The sequence below is a fragment of the Schistocerca cancellata genome, chromosome 7, assembly GCF_023864275.1.
Source record: "Schistocerca cancellata isolate TAMUIC-IGC-003103 chromosome 7, iqSchCanc2.1, whole genome shotgun sequence".
NCBI lineage: Eukaryota > Metazoa > Arthropoda > Insecta > Orthoptera > Acrididae > Schistocerca > Schistocerca cancellata.
Window position 1 is genome coordinate 120,049,032 of NC_064632.1, and position 18,351 is coordinate 120,067,382.

The 18,351-nt window shown below is 42.8% G+C and overlaps 2 non-coding genes across 2 annotated transcripts; both read right to left on the reverse strand.

The window, feature by feature from the left end:
* Nucleotides 1-12,221: 12,221 nt before the first annotated feature.
* On the reverse strand, nucleotides 12,222-12,296 carry Trnas-cga (transfer RNA serine (anticodon CGA)). Its single transcript has one exon. It is a non-coding gene; the product is annotated as a tRNA-Ser (tRNA).
* Nucleotides 12,297-17,812: 5,516 nt separating this feature from the next.
* Trnat-ugu (transfer RNA threonine (anticodon UGU)) lies at nucleotides 17,813-17,887 on the reverse strand. The gene has a single exon. It is a non-coding gene; the product is annotated as a tRNA-Thr (tRNA).
* Between the last annotated feature and the right edge of the window lie 464 nt (nucleotides 17,888-18,351).

The following is an 18,351-nucleotide window of genomic DNA, read 5'->3' on the forward strand; positions in this document are numbered from 1 at the left end:
ATCTGAACCCTTCTAAATTTCGACCGCGTGCTTGCACGCGTCAGCTCGCGTTGCTTTGGAGCTTAGCCTAAGCCAGAGGAAATATACCGAATCATGAGTGCATCAGTCTTACATTTTGCCTTTATATTGTAACATCAAAAGCACACCGCACAAAAGGACTGATCACCACACGCCTCAATTCAGCGCGGAAGAGAGTCGGCAATTTCTTCAAATGTATCATAAGCTACTTCGTAACGATTGAGTTCCATGGAGCTACCAAATTGCGGGGATGTTAATGGTTACGCTTCACGCGGTGTTACAAGTAGTCGCAGACAGGGGCGTCTGCACAAAGTTATTTAAGAGGAGGCATAGTTCTAAAATTGCCATTTTGTTTTACGTAAGTGATCCGTTGAGTTCGAGAACGGCACGAACCTAAATAATTTATAATTATTAGTGGTGAAACAAACTTATTAACATGGGACCAGAACGACTGTTAGCCATTAAAAATATATTTACGTTCTTCTATATCCTGACAGAGCACTGCTTGCGGCAGCGGGACGAAAAGACTCTCCGTTATCTGTATGCTCTACCTTCTCACTTGCACTTCGTTATACGTATATTTGCTATCTTGACATGCTTCGGGAAATATCTTTTTGGCTGTCTGGTACGTTTACCTTGAAACCATACGTTCTGTATTTTTGATGTACCCCTAATAACTCTGTAACACCTTGTATATGATTGTAATTTTGCAAATCTTTAACATATTGCAGCGTGTCAGCAACTGTGAAATGTACAGCAAATAAACAATTTTTTCAGCCTTCAGTTGCAAGGTAATTTTACTCGTTTACCTAGGTTTCGATTCCAGTAATGGAATCTTCTTCAGAACCTATAAATTAAACCACATACGGACATATATTACTCACTAAAATGCATTATCAGTCTAATGATTGAATAATGAAGAAATTGTGATACTTACAAAAAATGAAATTATTTTGTGAGCCAAACACTGGCCATGTCACAGATTAAAAATTAAAACATTAAAGACACATAATCATAAGATTATGTCAGTTATTATAATATGATTGTACATGTGTGTCTTTGTATTTCGTTATATGCTTGGGAATGACACATAGTTGCTAAGGCCTTTTTTATGTTAAAGACATTTTATGCTTAGCACGCATGGTTTTGACACTAATTTTTAGTTACTGTAGCGGGGCTACGCCCTCTTACTATAATATTTAAAGAAAAAAATTTATATCTTGGCTTTGTAGTTTGTTCTCAGGTAAATTGTTTAATGTTGCTATACCAATAGATAGGTTTGTCCAATTGTAGGACAGCTTTCAGTCACATTTTGTTTATATGTATATTTGCTCTAAGTAATTTTGAGACAGTTTGTGTCTCGCGCCTGCGCTTGCGCTTGTGCTTGCGCATGCGCTTGGCCGCGGCCGAGCCTCGCCGCGTAACTGCTCACGACGCCTAGTTTTCAAGCCGCTTACGTGTGGTCCTGATTTATGGCCGGCGCAGCTCCGTCTACGTTCGCCCTAATGGTTTTAATTTTGACTGACATAATCTTATGATTATGCGTCTTTAATGTTTTAATTTTTAATCTGTGACATGGCCAGTGTTTGGCTCACAAAATAATTTCATTTTTTGTAAGTATCACAATTTCTTCATTATTCAATCATTAGACTGATAATGCATTTTAGTGAGTAATATATGTCCGTATGTGGTTTAATTTATAGGTTCTGAAGAAGATTCCGTTACTGGAATCGAAACCTAGGTAAACGAGTAAAATTACCTTGCAACTGAAGGCTGAAAAAATTGTTTATTTGATTGTAATTTTGGTTTACTGTCCTGTATGATGATATGAAAATGGGTTCCGACCCGAAACTAGTCATCAAGTAAATAAAAGTAAAATTTGCAACTTTGGCTATTTTTCCGTTGTGCTGAACGACAGATTGTTATGACTAGCGCCCGGAAACGCACGTCTCGGAAAACGGCGAAAACTGGTCAGCTGTCGCCGCACTGCTGTACTGAGGGCCTACGGAAAGTGGTTGGAGGGCGGCGAAAGCACGGGGTTTGAAGGACCTCGGGAGGCCTGTCATGCATGAACGGCATAGACTTAAGCGGTAGTGCCTCTACCAGATTGTGCACAGCAAGCCGAGGACGATAGAAAACGTGTCACAGTGCGTGGGGAGGAGCAACAGGGTAGTCAGTATTGCTCAGCAGCAGATTTTTTATTTCACAGGTGTGCAAAAATGTGCAGACTATCCCCATTATTATTCATTTATGTCCATTTCACAGATTCACAGTTCCATAATATAAGTATAGACCGAGAATCCCTTTTTGAAGTGTTAGCAGAATTTTGACTAGAGCAAAAGACAACAAATATCATAAAAGAAACACTCACGGAGACCAAATCCAAAGTAAAACTTATGGGAGAATTGAACACAGAATTTGAAATAGACACAGGAGTACGACAAGGGGATGGACTGCCCCAGTGCTGTTCAATTGTGCTCTTGAAAAAGTCGTTCGAGAATGGAGAAAAACAGGTGCACCAGTACACTGACAGGGGGCAAAACGTAAGGCCAAAGAATTAGACTGTTTAGCATTTTCTGACGACAAGGCACTGATCGCCCAAGACATTACCGATGCACAGAAACAGCTAGAATTATTACAAGAGCAGGCAGCAAAAGTAGCATTAGAAAGTTCATTTGAAAAAACAAAATATATGACTGACATCAAAGATGCATCTTCTGATCTCCAAATTTGTAATAAGTACATCTCTCGAGTAAAAGAATTTAAATATTTAGGAGAATGGACTGCAGAAAATTGTAATGAAAAGAAATCTGTCAGATCAAGAGTCCAGAAAATGGAGACGGCATTTCAGTTACCAAAAAACGTTTACAACAAAATGAGTCTCTCGTGGAACTGCAAAATACGACACTACACAACAGTAAGCAAACCCGAAGCTCTCTACGCATCTGAGACACTATATCTTCAACACAGAATACTAAAAGGGGACTTAGAAGTAAAATAACTTAAATAATGAGGAAAATCATATGACCAAGAACTAAAGATGGTATGCATTATCCAAAACCAAATGCAGAAATATATAAAAATATCTCCAAAATAACAGACACAATGCGCATGAGAAGAATCCAATTCATGAGGCATTTAGAAATAATGGACTCAAACAGGTTAACGCACAAAATTCATACATTTTTAAAGAACAAAACTAAAAGACGGAACTGGTACAAACAGACGGAAAAAGACCGGAGAGAATTAGGGTCTTCAAATCTACATGACAGAAATGAAATCAGAAAAACCACAAACACACAGGGCTTTGAGGAAGAAGAGAGAAAAACTAACGAACATACGTGGTCCGCGCAACGAAAACCAGACCACTCGTTGCGTATGAAGGAATACTGGGTGAAAAGGAAGGCAAACAAATGTTGATTACGCGTGGTCCTAAGTTATCCATTCGCGAAGAAGAAGAAGAAGAAGAAGAAGAAGAAGAAGAAGAACAAGAAGAAGAATATAAGGTCTGAAACTAAGTCTTTAATTATATTTTTTATTAAACACTGACCTACAGAATTTTCCCTGACAAAGACAACTCTAACTTAACCTATTCATTTATTACCCACAATATACAAGCACAACGCAATCTGACTGCAATACATTGACAACATGACTTCCAATAATTAACACAAAAGAATGTCAGTGAATTGCAAGAATTCCTAACAATAATACTAATCCAAAAAATATGAAACTACCTCCAGCTCTGTTAATTGCCTGAATTCATTTCGGTCACGAATCCCGATAGTGGAAACCCCATTCATTTTATAAGTCACTTACCTCTCAGAAAATCTTCATAACACGAACTACAGCAATTACAGCAAACAGCAACTACAGTCAGTTAAATAAAAAGATTCTTACTACTATAGAGTAACTACTAGGTGGCATATGCTTAGCAAAAGAAAGATTTTGTTGAAGAACAAACAAAGTATTTAGAAACTTTTACCTTATTCATGTGACATCCAGTTCCATAAATTATATACGAGGGTAATCCCAAAAATAAGGTCTCCTATTTTTTTATAAGTACAGTACATATACCTGTTTATTTCTACAATGGTTTACATCAGTTTACAACTTGAACATTTCGCTATTTTTCGACATAATCAACATTTCTGTCGATGCGTTTTTGTAGACGCTGTGGCAGTTTTTGTATGCCCATGTCATACCAGCTCGCCGCCATACTGTTCAGAAAGTTACGAACCTCTTCTTTCACCTCGTCATCGGAGCTGAATCGCTGGGACCACAATTAACGCTGACAGGTACCGTGAGACTCTCAAAAAACTCAAACGGGCAATTCAGAACCGGAGAAGAGGAATGTTGAGCAAGGGCGTACACATTCTCCATGACAACGCTCGCCCACACATCGTTCGGCAAACCATTGCTCTCCTGCAACAGTTTCAGTGGAATATAATCACCCACCCACCCTATAGTCCGGACTTGGCGCCCAGTAACTATCACCTGTTCCCTAAGTTAATAGAACATTTGGGCGGAAAGCGATTCAGTTCCGACGACGAGGTGAAAGAAGAGGTTCATAACTTTCTGAACAGCATGGCGGCGAGTTGGTATGACATGGGCATACAAAAACTGCCACAGCGTCTACAAAAATGCATCGACAGAAATGGTAATTATGTCGAAAAATAGCTAAATGCTCAAACTGTAAACTGATGTAAACCATTGTAGAAATAAACAGGTAAAAAATAGGAGACTTTACTTTTGGGATCACCCTCGTAGTTGTCAATAATTCCACTACCCAAACATTATCAACCATACATCCATTATCATACATTTCCTTGCATCTCACTTTACAATGCATGTCCTACCAACACAGCGTCTCCAGTAAGAAAATCATGTCCATACACTTCCCTATACACTCGCTAACTGCTAGCCCGCCCAACCACAGAATCTCTTGTCGAGGCCGCAGAGCGCTGTCAGCGATATTAACATAGCCTACAGCACTGCCAACATATAAACAGGGCTACTTACAGTTCGTAGACTTCCAAGGCCAGTGTCATTTTGAACAAAATTATTTTGGCTCTTAGGCCACATCATTGTAAAACCCCTAAGCAAATAAATCGCCAACGTTTCGACCAATTTGGTGCGGTTCTCTTCGGGACCCGTACAAAGAGAACCGGAGCAAGTCGTTTGAAACGTCGGCAGTACAGTTGCTTTAGTGTTTTACAATGACGCAGGCTAACAGCCAAAACCATTTTATTCAGAAGTTCTGGAATGTTTGTTCATTCATTCGCTGCTCCCCTTGGATCTACGTTCACACTAGTTCCCAGATATGGTGATACACAAAACTTGAAAAAAATAGTTTATATTTTAGATACCGTTTCGGACGGAAGCGCCTACTTTCTCGTATTTCTTTTGCTACTTTTGACAAGAGTTCGGCTGTTAGGCAGAACGTCCTCGTATCCTTATACAACTAATATGAAAGAACATTCAAACGCTTTGTTATTTTACAATCATCGTTCGGTCAACACAAAGGCACTAACATCTAAAAAACATACAAGGTTATGTCAAATAAACGAGGTAAATGGTTAAGTGAAACAACATTCATGAGACCGAATAACGGACGCAGCCAGATATATGAGAGAAACTGATGCAGGCAGGTGTTGGCTGTGCTAATCTTAATGAGATCGTCCCGTCTGCTCTGCAGCTGTAGACCATTGTTCTCTCCTTATATCGTCTGGTCTTCGTTTCATTGTTTTGAAGTAACGATCCTGCAGGCGAAATCTCTGGCAATATCGATGTTTGCAACATCGTAACACAGAAACACGATGCAATCTATCATATGAGCAACGAAGTTCGTCTTAATCGAAGTGTGCTCCCTTCTTCCTATTTAATGAAAGTGAAATTGAGGAAGCAAGTCCTCGAAATAACATACATAAAGCTGTGTCGACTAGCGCTGAAAATTCTCGCCGATGTAATAGCAGAAAGCAAGAGAATCTCAAATGGTTTACACAACTCAGATACTGCTTTTGATGTACGCAGAAAGTAAAATCTAGCACAATAAATCCTTCAAATCAAAGCTTCCCTTGAACAACGCAATATGTAACTAGACAAAGTGCTGTTGTAGGTGTGTTCTTGGCATCTTTTACCTAAGGAAAGTCTCGGCCATCCAGTTGCTGTGACATTATAGAATAATGTGGTATCCAAGCCACGGGGCAACTGGAAGATTATTGCATCTAGTCCAGTCATTCAGAGCCAAACTTTAGAACATATTTTTCCAAGACGAAAGTTTTAGCCAACCAAATGAACAATGGCTGGTAATTTAAGATTCATATGCTGGTTTCGTGGTTTATTTTATTTATTTATTCGTATAACTCACTTTCAGTGTACAAATACAGGTATATAACATTAGTATATGTATATAACAAGCATACAAAAAAAACAAAAATACATATAAAACTAACTACATGTCAATATCTAAGTTCCTAATCCATATAAGACTGTTATCGCCAGCTTTCAAGAGGTCGCTCCAACTCCCCTGTTAGAAAAGCAAGAGGCATTCATCTCGAATGTGCTTTATGGTTTCATGGTAACGCATAAGTAGGCTGATTTTCTGGGTATTATGCGTCAAAAACTGACTGGAGACAATTATGGTTGGTGATGCCGTATTTTATTGTGTTTTTTGAGTTGTTTTGGAATGTCAATTAAATGAAACATATATCGGTCACCAGCACACGACCTGCTCCCATCTACTTCTGCACCTATAGGCTACGAATCGTCATAAAATGTATGGCAGAGAGCATATATGCCGTAGTAGAGGGTGGTTTATGATTAAATCTTCGCTACTTGAGAGGGCCGCCATGAAAAACGAGTGTTACAGAGAAATGAAACTTTGTGGAAACATTTGTAAGAACAAGCGGAAGAAACACATTTTAATTTTCCCATGAGAGGGAAACATTTGTTAATTGGGTGCCATGGTTTCGTTCCAGCTTACAGACGTTGCTCAGTGTGACAACCAACTGCATCCACGCCAACTTGGAACCGCGCTAGAGATTGATCTATTGCTGCACGAAACATCTCAGATGGAATGTTGGCTACGCCCTTCGCTTCGCTCATCTTCAACCTCCGGCGTTTGTTAATCACTCATTGATAAACCCTGTTCTACAGGTAACCCCACAGACAGAAATCACGCGGATTCAAATCTGGTGATTTAGGTGGCCACGCCGATTGGAACAATCGGCCAGTGGTTCGGTTTTTTCCAGATATGTTTCGAGCAATGTGAAGTGGGAATCCATCGTGCATCAAATCTGTCGAGTCCAAAGCACCGTTCTCCCGTACAGCAGGAGACACACGTTGTAAGTGGTCTGCTACTGTGTTGGCAGCGCTGTGTAGCTCTTTGCATTGGAACTCTTGACTGCGCTTTCTTTGTAAGAGACTCTGTGGCTGGTTGGACTCGTTGTTGGAAGTTAATCGCCAGTAGTGTTGGGCTATGGTCTTTCCAGTTGTGATGTATGGATGTGAGACCTGGACCATTAGAAAGGCTGAACGGCGAAGAATTGACTCCTTCGAATTGTGGTGTTGGAGGAAACTACTTAGAGTTCCATGGACTGCAAAGAGAACCAACAGATCAATATTGGAGCAAATTAAACCAGATTTCTCCCTGGAAGGTCTAATGTTAAAACAAAAGCTGACCTACTTTGGACACACAGTGCGAAGGCATGCCTCACTGGAAAAAAACATTAATGCTGGGGAAGATTGAAGGAACTAGAAGAAGAGGACGTCAGAGGATGAGATGGATCGAAGGCATCACAGAAGCAATGTGTTCCAACCTGGAAGGTCTACGGGAGAAAGTGCAAGACAGGAAAAAGTGGCGTGATTTGGTTCATGGGGTCACGAAGAGCCGGAACCGACTAAACGAATAGAGAGAGAGAGTGTTGGGCAATTGGAAGTTAGTCGCCAGCAGTGATGGAAGTACTGTTGGGAGAGAATAGCCAGAGGTGATGGAGGTTAGAAGTTTGAAGTGTCAGCTCGAGCGGACGATCTGGACGTGTGTCCGTCATGGAAATGTAATTTGTCGATGATTGTACAATCTTTTGGAACTGGATGTCACGGACGTTTATATGTCATATGATTAATATTTCCTTTGCTAACCATATCCCCATTATAAGTTAGTGCCTTCAGTAGTTAGAATCTTATATTTAACTGGCAGTATTGGCACTCGCTGTATTGCATTAGTTCATGTAATGAAGATTTTTGTGGGATAGGTGCTTAACGAAATGTATAGCTTATTGTTAAGATTTCTTTTTAATCAGGGCCATTCCTTTGAATTAATTATTTGGAGTCAGGTTGTAATTTTTTTGAGCAGTCAGATTGCGTTGCGGTAGAATATTGTGGGTCAGTGTTGACATGATAAGAATAAGTAAAGAGAAAATAGGCTCAGTACGTTCAGTTTTACTCAGCTGTTCCAGAATTAAATAACGTGGAAGCTTCAACTTCCCATTTCAAAAAAATGTGTGTGAAATCTTATGGGACTTAACTGCTAACGTCATCATTCCCTAAACTTACACACTACTTAACCTAAACTATCCTAAGGACAAACACACACACACACACACACACACCCATGCCCGAGGGAGGACTCGAACCTTCCCATTTCATTCAGCAATAGAAGCAGAAAAGAATTTTAATACAGAAGTTTCAACGTTGGCGAAGCAGACCACAGCAACGTGGGACGTTCACGCTGCATGTCCTTGGTTCTCGGGGTCTCAGTTCCTCCTACGTCGCCGTACCAGTACCGGCGCCTAACTTCAAGTCGTGACGCTAACACCACTAACAACCCTGATCTTTCAGCGCACAGTCTGAACAACATTCGCGTAAAGTTGTGTACTCATACGGTGAGTAGTTCTCCGTCTGCACTGGCCCAGGTAGCGAGAATTTAATCATAACCACTCTGTACAAAATATTAAGCTCTGTTCCTGTTCCATGCAGCAGAAGAAGAATGATTACTCGTATGCCTCTGTGCGAATTATTATTGCGATAATTTCGTCAACATGGTAATTAGCTAATAGAAGCGAAGAGTGAGTGTAGAATACTCGTTATTTCCGCCTTGAAAGACGCCTCTTGCAATATTCTGGGCATGTTTTCGCGAGCTTAAGGGGCGTTTCCCTTCGTACGCCTGCCAATGAACTGTTTCCTGTACTCTTAAATTTTTGTGTCAGTCGAAGAAGTCTGTCAACATTAGGCCCATGCTCGATGTCTTACGTTAGTGCCTGACGCATATGTATGCCACACATTCAAGGAATAGTCACTGAATCCGCCGTAGGAGTGCTTTTTAAAGCCATCTCTTTTTACACTGTGCTACTGTTCCATTGAGCCGTACCATTCGCTTTTCGTACTAATAAACTGGCGTAATAGTTGCGCTTTTGCCTCTACGCAGTGTTATTCGAAAGTTTTTTTTATTGAATAACTATACGTACTGCTCAGTCTTTACCTTATGGAACGCGGCGTATGACCAGCGAATTATGTTGCAATATCACTTCAGCACAAATTCAGTTTATCGTATTATTCTTTATTTTCTTTCCCTCCATAATAAAAAGAGTCGTATGATGTGGTATTACTATTATCGGCTACTAAGTGCACAGTATATCCTAACATTTTTAAGCATCACATAGACCACGTATGTGATGAGGTTCTGGCTACATACTATGTCATCAATCACCCATTTTAAAAATCATACTGTCAGAGGCTGTTGCTTTTTATGTTTCTTAAAATAGGCTACGTAATTATTAATTCTCCTAGAGTAAGAACTAGAACATTACCAATATATCGAGAGGATGACGGTTCAAATCCGCGTCCGGCCATCCTGATTTAGTTTTCCAAAAATCACTCGAAGGTAATGCCAGGATGGTTCCTTTGAAAGGACACGGCCGTCTTCCTCCCCTATCCTTCCCTAATCCGATGGGACCGATGACCTCGCTGTTGGGTCCTCTCCCTCAATTCAACCAAACATTACCAATATTTACACAGACTCATATTTTGTCACATTGCAGCTAAGAAAGCAAGGGAACCGAGCGAAATGCACTACCTAATGAAGTGACCACTGTTAACATAGTCTTGGGCACTATGTTCGTGGTTTGGAAAAGAGAGAGGAAGAGAGCGAGAGAGAGGGGGCAGGGGAGGGAGGAAGGGAGGGAGAGGTTGGTTGGTTTGGGATGAGGGGACCAAACAGTGTGGTCATCCGACCCATCGGATTAAGGAAGGTTCAAATGGTTCAAATGGCTCTGAGCACTATGGGACTCAACATCTTAGGTCATAAGTCCCCTAGAACTTAGAACTAATTAAACCTAACTAACCTAAGGACATCACATACACCCATGCCCGAGGCAGGATTCGAACCTGCAACCGTAGCAGTCCCGCGGTTCCGGACTGCAGCGCCAGAACCGCTAGACCACCGCGGCCGGCATTAAGGAAGGAAGAGCAGAAAAATCGGCTATGGCCTTTCAAAGGAACCATCCTCGCATTTGCCTGAAGCGATTTAGGGAAATCACGGAAAATCGACATCAGGATGGCAGGACGCGGGTTTGAATCGTCGTCCTCCCGAATACGAGTCTAGTGTGCTAACCACAGCGCTAGCCCGTTCGGTACGTGTTTGGACTGACCATTGATGCACGAACAGATGGTTAGGGGCTGTTCTCCACCAACTCTCCGACGCATCCTTTCACATTAATTCCACTATCAGGATTCAGACAGGTGACTTCTTCGGTAGTACGACACCGCTTTATATCCTTTCAGCGACTCAAAATAATGAATCCCTTTAGTACAGTATACAAATGCAAATTACTGCAACTTCAGAAAAAAGTACAGTACACACGTCTCGATAATACGGGAACGTGTTGTGTGAGTAATTGTGTGTTTGTACGAGAGAGAGAGAGAGAGAGAGAGAGAGAGAGAGTTGGAGATTGTGGGGGGGGGGGGGGAGCAGTAGAGAGGGGATGAACTGATAGGCGAAACTGTTCACAAAAAAAGTAATCATTTACGAGTCCTTGCACTCCTTGCCTGCCTCGAAGTGAAACCTGAGGTAGTTCCTAAACACTGTGTACGAATGACGTCACGGAATACTTCAAACAAACTGAATTCACGTGATCATTCTCTCCCGCTGGTATGCGTCTTCTGTGTCCACTAAAACGTTAACTTACTGACGTTTCTACGTAGTGGGACAATGAACGAGATCTCCAGCCCCCTGTTGCTCTGATATAATATTCGGCATGTCCGTTTGTATCAACTAAATGAGGAAATACACTGAAGTTTGTTGGTATGTCTGTTTTTAAATAACTATCTGACTGAAAAAGAAGCTCGAAAGAGGAGTGCAACCGAAGGAGGTCGGCGTGCAGCGCGGCCGCTCCTGCTTTGAGGTCACGGTGGGGTTCTGCGGCGGCGTTGCCGCGTCGGTCCTGAGTTCGAGCACGTAGGCACCCAGACCCGTTACCTTCACTGCTCATTGGAATTTGCGGCGATGGAACGTCTCGGAAATAATGAGTGTTCCATTCCTCTAAGCTACGTGAAATTCTCTCTTATTGAGGCGAGAAACGTGATACGAAATTGGCAGCTGGTTAACTTTTTTGTGTCACAGATCTGTTTTCAGTTTTCCGGGGAGCACGAAATGGCTCGCGTGGCCGGGATTGGACCGGCGAGGTCTGCCGTGTTGTTTACGCTATGCGTTCCGCTGCCGTCATCTGGGTCAAACGCGCCGTCCGTGATGGTAATCTGACACTGGACCGACCGCGGCCTTGGTGACCAACTTCTCCAGAATACATAATACTGCTTGTAAACCCGTCATGTGTATTTGTGTACTTCCACTACAGTGCTATATCATTCGACTACCTTTTCAGGGAGTGTTTGTTCTGCTGCAGACACCTAATGATGAAGTACTGAGTCGAAGTGAGAAAATAAATTTGTGTCACGACTGAAAGAAGGAATTAGTATATAGGACACGTCCTGGGGCTTCGACAAATAGTCAGTTTGTTAATGGAATGAAGTGTGAAAGGGGGAGGGGGGCGTCGTAGATGTAGACCAAAGCTTGATTATATTAAAAAGGATCATATGGGTGTTGTTAGCAGTAACATAGATGCTGAGAAGAAGAGGCTTCCAAAATGAGATTTTCACTCTGCAGCGGAGTGTGCGCTGGTATGAAACTTCCTGGCAGATTAAAACTGTGTGCCGGACCGAGACTCGAACTCGGGACCTTTGCCTTTCGCGGGCAAGTGCTCTACCAACTGAGCTACCCAGGCACGACTCACGCCCCGTCCTCACAGCTTTACTTCTGCCAGTACCTCGTCTCCTACCTTCCAAACTTTACAGAAGCTCTTCTACGAAAGCACTTGCCCGCGAAAGGCAAAGGTCCCGAGTTCGAGTCTCGGTGCAACACACAGTTTTAATCTGCCAGGATGTTTCAAGAAGAGGCTTATATAAAATAGATTACACCGATGCAACAAACCAGATCTGGCCGCAACGGTACATAAAAGCAGAAGACGCTAAACACTAACCAAGCACTCATAACATCATTAGGAGGCCAGTTCATCACGCCGTTTCCAAGAAAATAACTTCTGCATTGTTGTCGCACTGGGAAAGACATTGGCTCGCCGCACTCCTTCAGCCTGAGTCTAAGGCTTGCGTGTAGCGGTGTTAGAGCATACTGTGTCAGCTTACCAGCATACCACCGGTCAGTAATGGGGAGGTCATGAATCCTTTTCCCCGCCCCTCCCCATTGGATATTTGAGTAAAAATTTATATTTTTACATATACGGAGTTTCAAAGACTTTGCATCAATCGTCTAGGGGTGATGGACCATGTCACCAAAATATAGTCTAGTCTAACAACCACCATTGAAAAATCGGGTCACTAAAAAATAAATAAATAAAAACAAAAAACTTCTCCAACCATTTGTGATACTACATATATTTTGTTGTGATATTAAGCTACGAATAAAATTAAAGGTAACTCGGTTCAAAATTTTCCGTGTGCCCCCAAGATAAGAGTGGGACAGAAATTACATATCATTCTCTCTGTACAGGAGTAATTTTGGGACAGGGTAATTCTATTGCGACGCCTTTCAATCTGTAACTACTGGGCGTCACAAATTCGGCGTGGCCGTTAGAGACGTTCCTTAATTTGAAATAGGACGCCAGGGGCATAAGGATACGTTCCTGGGAGATAGCTGGTGGCTAAGACCAGCGAGGTAATGGCATCCTAAAACATCTGGAAAGCTGCTTCAGAACTCGCTTGTCACACATCATCATTATTTTTAGGAACAGCCTCTATGGTGACAGTGGAAAACAGTGCCTAATCTGAAACTTCCTGGCAGATTAAAACTGTGTGCCCGACCGAGACTCGAACTCGGGCCCTTTGCCTTTCGCGGGCAAGTGCTCTACCAACTGAGCTACCGAAGCACGACTCACGCCCGGTCCTCACAGCTTTACTTCTGCCAGTATCTCGTCTCCTACCTTCCAAACTTCCATCTCATTCTGGAAACATCCCCCAGGCTGTGGCTAAGCCATGTCTCCGCAGTATCCTTTCTTTCAGGAGTGCTAGTTCTGCATGGTTTGCAGGAGATCTTCTGTAAAGTTTGGAAGGTAGGAGACGAGATACCGGCAGAAGTAAAGCTGTGAGGAGGGGGCGTGAGTCGTGCTTGGGTAGCTCAGTTGGTAGAGCACTTGCCCGCGAAAGGCAAAGGTCCCGAGTTCGAGTCTCGGTCGGGCACACAGTTTTAATCTGCCAGGAAGTTTCATATCAGCGCACACTCCGCTGCAGAGTGAAAATCTCATTCTGGTGCCTAATCTGTCTGGTATTTTATTGCTGGACCCGGGCTTTTAAACAAGGCCGAGCAGGATCACTGAGCCTCGGCTCTGTAGGTGTCCTGCAGCAGGCGACACTCGGCGTCCGTGTACATCTCCGAGGATCTCATGGTGGGCGCCACGCTGGTGCAAGTCTGACTCTAAAGGAGTAACGCCATAGTGTTGATGAGAGTCCTTGAAAATCGACTATGACGATTCCTATTCACGACACACAAATGATCTACACGAGTCGTGACACTGGAAGACAAACGCCAGCCGCCATCTGCAGTGACACGGCAAATTGCTACGGCGTACAGGCTAGACAAGACTCCATCGTGCCCCATTGTCGCTCTTCGTTAGTATTATTCCTCTCTCTCGCTTGCCTCAATCCAATAGCGGCTTTCATAATATCTTTTGTAGATTTTATTTTTAATAAATCCTTGATCACCTAGAAAACTGACAATGAATACTTATGCACTCTTTCCACCCGATTTCAGTTCTGAATATTCATTTTCGTGTATGTTTATAAGTCTTAAATGAAGAATAAATATCAGTCAACGGAAATGTGGACGTCTCTCATGCTTACCACTCTGGTTCTGTCCCTCTTTTGCCTCTACACCTCCAAAAGAAGCTTTCACTAACCGATGTTCAAACTGCCTGAAAGTAGGGGGACATTTAGTAAGTAATGCAACACATTTTGGCTGATGTTATTCAGGTTTACAATACATCATATCATTCCCCACTCTTTTGGCTACAGCCGGCCGCTGTGACCTAGTGGTTCTAGGCGATTCAGCCCGGAACCGCGCTGCTGCTACTACGGTCGCAGGTTCGCATCCTCAAAAATGGCTCTGAGCACTATGGGACTCAACATCTTAGGTCATAAGTCCCCTAGAACTTAAAACTACTTAAACCTAACTAACCTAAGGACATCACACACACCCATGCCCGAGGCAGGATTCGATCCTGCGACCGTAGCAGTCCCGTGGTTCCGGACTGCAGCGCCAGAACCGCACGGCCACCGCGTGTTTGGATTCCGTAGAAATACTGGAACACGTGAGGCAATACTGACCTTACGACTTATCTTAGAAGAAAGATTAAGGAAAGGCAAACCTACGTTTCTAGCATTTGTAGACTTAGAGAAAGCTATTGACAATGTTGACTGGAATACTCTCTTTCAAATTCTAAAGCTGGCAGGGGTAAAATACAGGCAGCGAAAGGCTATATACAATTTGTATAGAAACCAGTTGGCAGTTGTAAGAGTCGAGGGACATGAAAGGGAAGCAGTGGTTGGGAAGGGAGTAAGACAGGGTTGTAGCCTCTTCCCGATGTTATTCAATCTGTATATTGAGCAAGCAGTAAAGGAAACAAAAGAAAAATTTGGAGTAGGTATTAAAATCCATGGAGAAGAAGTAAAAACTTTGAGGTTCGCCGATGACATTGTAATTCTGTCAGAGACAGCAAAGGACTTGGAAGAGCAGTTGAACGGAATGGATGGTGTCTTGAAGGGAGGATATAAGATGAATATCAACAAAAGCAAAACGAGGGTAATGGAATGTAGTCGAATTAAGTCGGGTGATGCTGAGGGCATTAGATTAGGAAATGAGACACTTAAAGTAGTAAAGGAGTTTTGCTATTTAGGGAGTAAAATAACCGATGATGGTCGAAGTAGAGAGGATATAAAATGTAGACTGGCAATGGCAAGGAAAGCGTTTCTCAAGAAGAGGAATTTGTTAACATCGAGTATAGATTTAAGTGTCAGGAAGTCGTTTCTGAAAGTATTTGTATGGAGTGTAGGCATGTATGGAAGTGAAACATGGACGGTAAATAGTTTGGACAAGAAGAGAATAGAAGCTTTTGAAATGTGGTGCTACAGAAGAATGCTGAAGATTAGATGGGTAGATCACGTAACTAATGAGGAAGTATTGAATAGGATTGGGGAGAAGAGAAGTTTGTGGCACAACTTGACCAGAAGAAGGAATCGGTTGGTAGGACATGTTCTGAGGCATCAAGGGATCACCAATTTAGTATTGGAGGGCAGCGTGGAGGGTAAAAATCGTAGGGGGAGACCAAGAGATGAATACACTAAGCAGATTCAGAAGGATGTAGGTTGCAGTAGGTACTGGGAGATGAAGAAGCTTGCACGAGGGCCAACAGTCCAATGAAGTTTTGTGAGCTCCTGTTGCATGCCAAGACTTGTGTGGGGCATTTGCCTCGCCATCGATAAGTTCGTTTGCATTTTTGTGTCGACAGACACGCTGAAGTCCTTTCTCTAATTTTCTGAGTGTAGCACAATACAGTTCAGTGGGTCATTCAACCGTGAGGGGGGGACATCAAACAGAATAACCCTTCAGACTCCCATAAGACCGTCGCTGTGTAGGGTGAGGCTATGAACTTTTTATTCGGAGGAGATGTGTCGCTATTTTGTGTACTGGCATTTTGATTCCGGTTCGAAGTGGTGAGTCCATGTTTTATTGGCTGGCTCTGAGCACTACGCGCTTCCCACGCCCGGGTTCCCGGGTTCGATTCCCGGCGGCGGGGTCAGGGATTTTCTCTGCCTCGTGATGGCTGGGTGTTGTGTGCTGTCCTTAGGTTAGTTAGGTTTAAGTAGTTCTCAGTTCTAGGGGACTGATGACCATAGATGTTAAGTCCCATAGTGCTCGGAGCCATTTGAACCTTTTTTTTTTTAGCACTACGGGACTTAACTTATGAGGTCATCAGTCCCCTAGAACTTAGAACTACTTAAACCTAATTAACCTAAAGATATCACACACATCCATGCCCGAGGCAAGATTCGAACCTGCGACCGTAGCGGTCGCGCGGTTCCAGACTGTAGCGCCTAGAACCGCTCGGCCACCCGGCCGGCCCATGTTTTATTGCCTGTGACGGTGTTCAACAAAAAATTGCCACGATCAGCCTCGTAACACGAAAGCAATTCTGCACACACAGTCCGTCGTAGCTCTTTACGGTGTAAGAGGTCCGAGCAGATTTAATTTTATGTAAGAGGTCCAAGCAGATGTAATTTCGATGTATTGCTCATGCGCTGCCTGCGATATGCAAGGTATAAGAGAATCGCTCAGCAGAGAGCAGTGTTGACTGCAGTAGGAACTGTGTAACTGTAGCAGTAAGTTGTGGCTAGTCTGGAGTCTGGTCTGGTCTGGTCTGGTGTGTCGTGTTGGCTGGGCCGGTCGCGGTGCAGCGATGCCGGAGCCTGAGTATTATTGTATAAGGTAAAAAGCAGCCTCGCGCATATGTAGTAATGTTATCTCAAGTTGCATGTAAATGTTTTAAAACTCTCGTAATAATAATCTTCCTCATAAAAAGTAATTTCTAACAACCATTCATTTCAATTTAAAGAATTTACTAATTTCTCCGATCCACGATCATACCGACTGTTGCAAAAAAAAAAAAAAAAAAAAAAAAAAAAAAAAAAAAAAAATCATTTGCTTCCTTTCATAAATGACCAATCTATCGGCCAGCATTGCACAGAGATGTGCCGGAAAAATTGATTGAGGTAAGAATTTTTCCTTTTTTATTCAGAATGATCTTACAGGGCCATGACGCAGCACTGCTGTCGTCCAAAATTTACCAGGTTACTGAATTTATTTTTTACTACGAGCTTTAGGAATTTTTCTGTTTCGAGCTTACATTAGATAACAAAAGAATTTTGTGGGTACATTAAATGGGAAACAAAGTTTGTGTGGAGGTTAAATGTGTATGAATTTCTGTAGGGAGGTTATAAATGGGAACCAATTTTGTTCTGAGGTTACACTAAAATTAGAATCATTATCCATATTATTATTTTTTTTTTAATTTTTGTGGGGAGGTTACAATGGTCTTCTGTCAGGCGGCGAGCAACCCAGTGCGCACACTCGTTTGAGCAGCCCAGCTGGTGGGCGAATGAAATGATAATTAAATCAAGACCCTAAGCTGTCGACAGGCGTTGATATACATCAACGGGGACAGTTCAAAATGTGTGCCCCGACCGGGACTCGAACCCAGGATCTCCTGCTTACATGGCAGACGCTCTATCCATCTGAGCCACCGTGGACAAGGGATAAATCCCTGCAGTCGCCCTATCCTCTGTGCCCTCGGTCGCTCAGATGGATAGAGCGTCTGCCATGTAAGCAGGAGATCCCGGGTTCGAATCCCAGTCGGGGCACACATTTTGAACTGTCCCCGTTGATGTATATCAACGTCTGTCGACAGCTTAGGGTCTTGATTTAATTATCATTTCGTTCTGAGAGAGCTGCACGGCCACCGATGGTATCTGTTCTTTCGGAACAACGACCCACCGTGCTTTTGTTCACTGCCTCGTCTCCACAGATATTCTGCAAGTGCCTATGAGTATCTGCGATGTGTGATATTCCTGGCTGTGACCACCAGTATTTTATTTTGCTTGAAGCTCGCTTTGATGTAGCTTGATACACGTGAAGTAGAATGTGGTACAAAAGTGGAGAGGTACAAACGACAGATCGTACAATATGTTCCAGTCCCGTGGGAGAGTCCACCAATT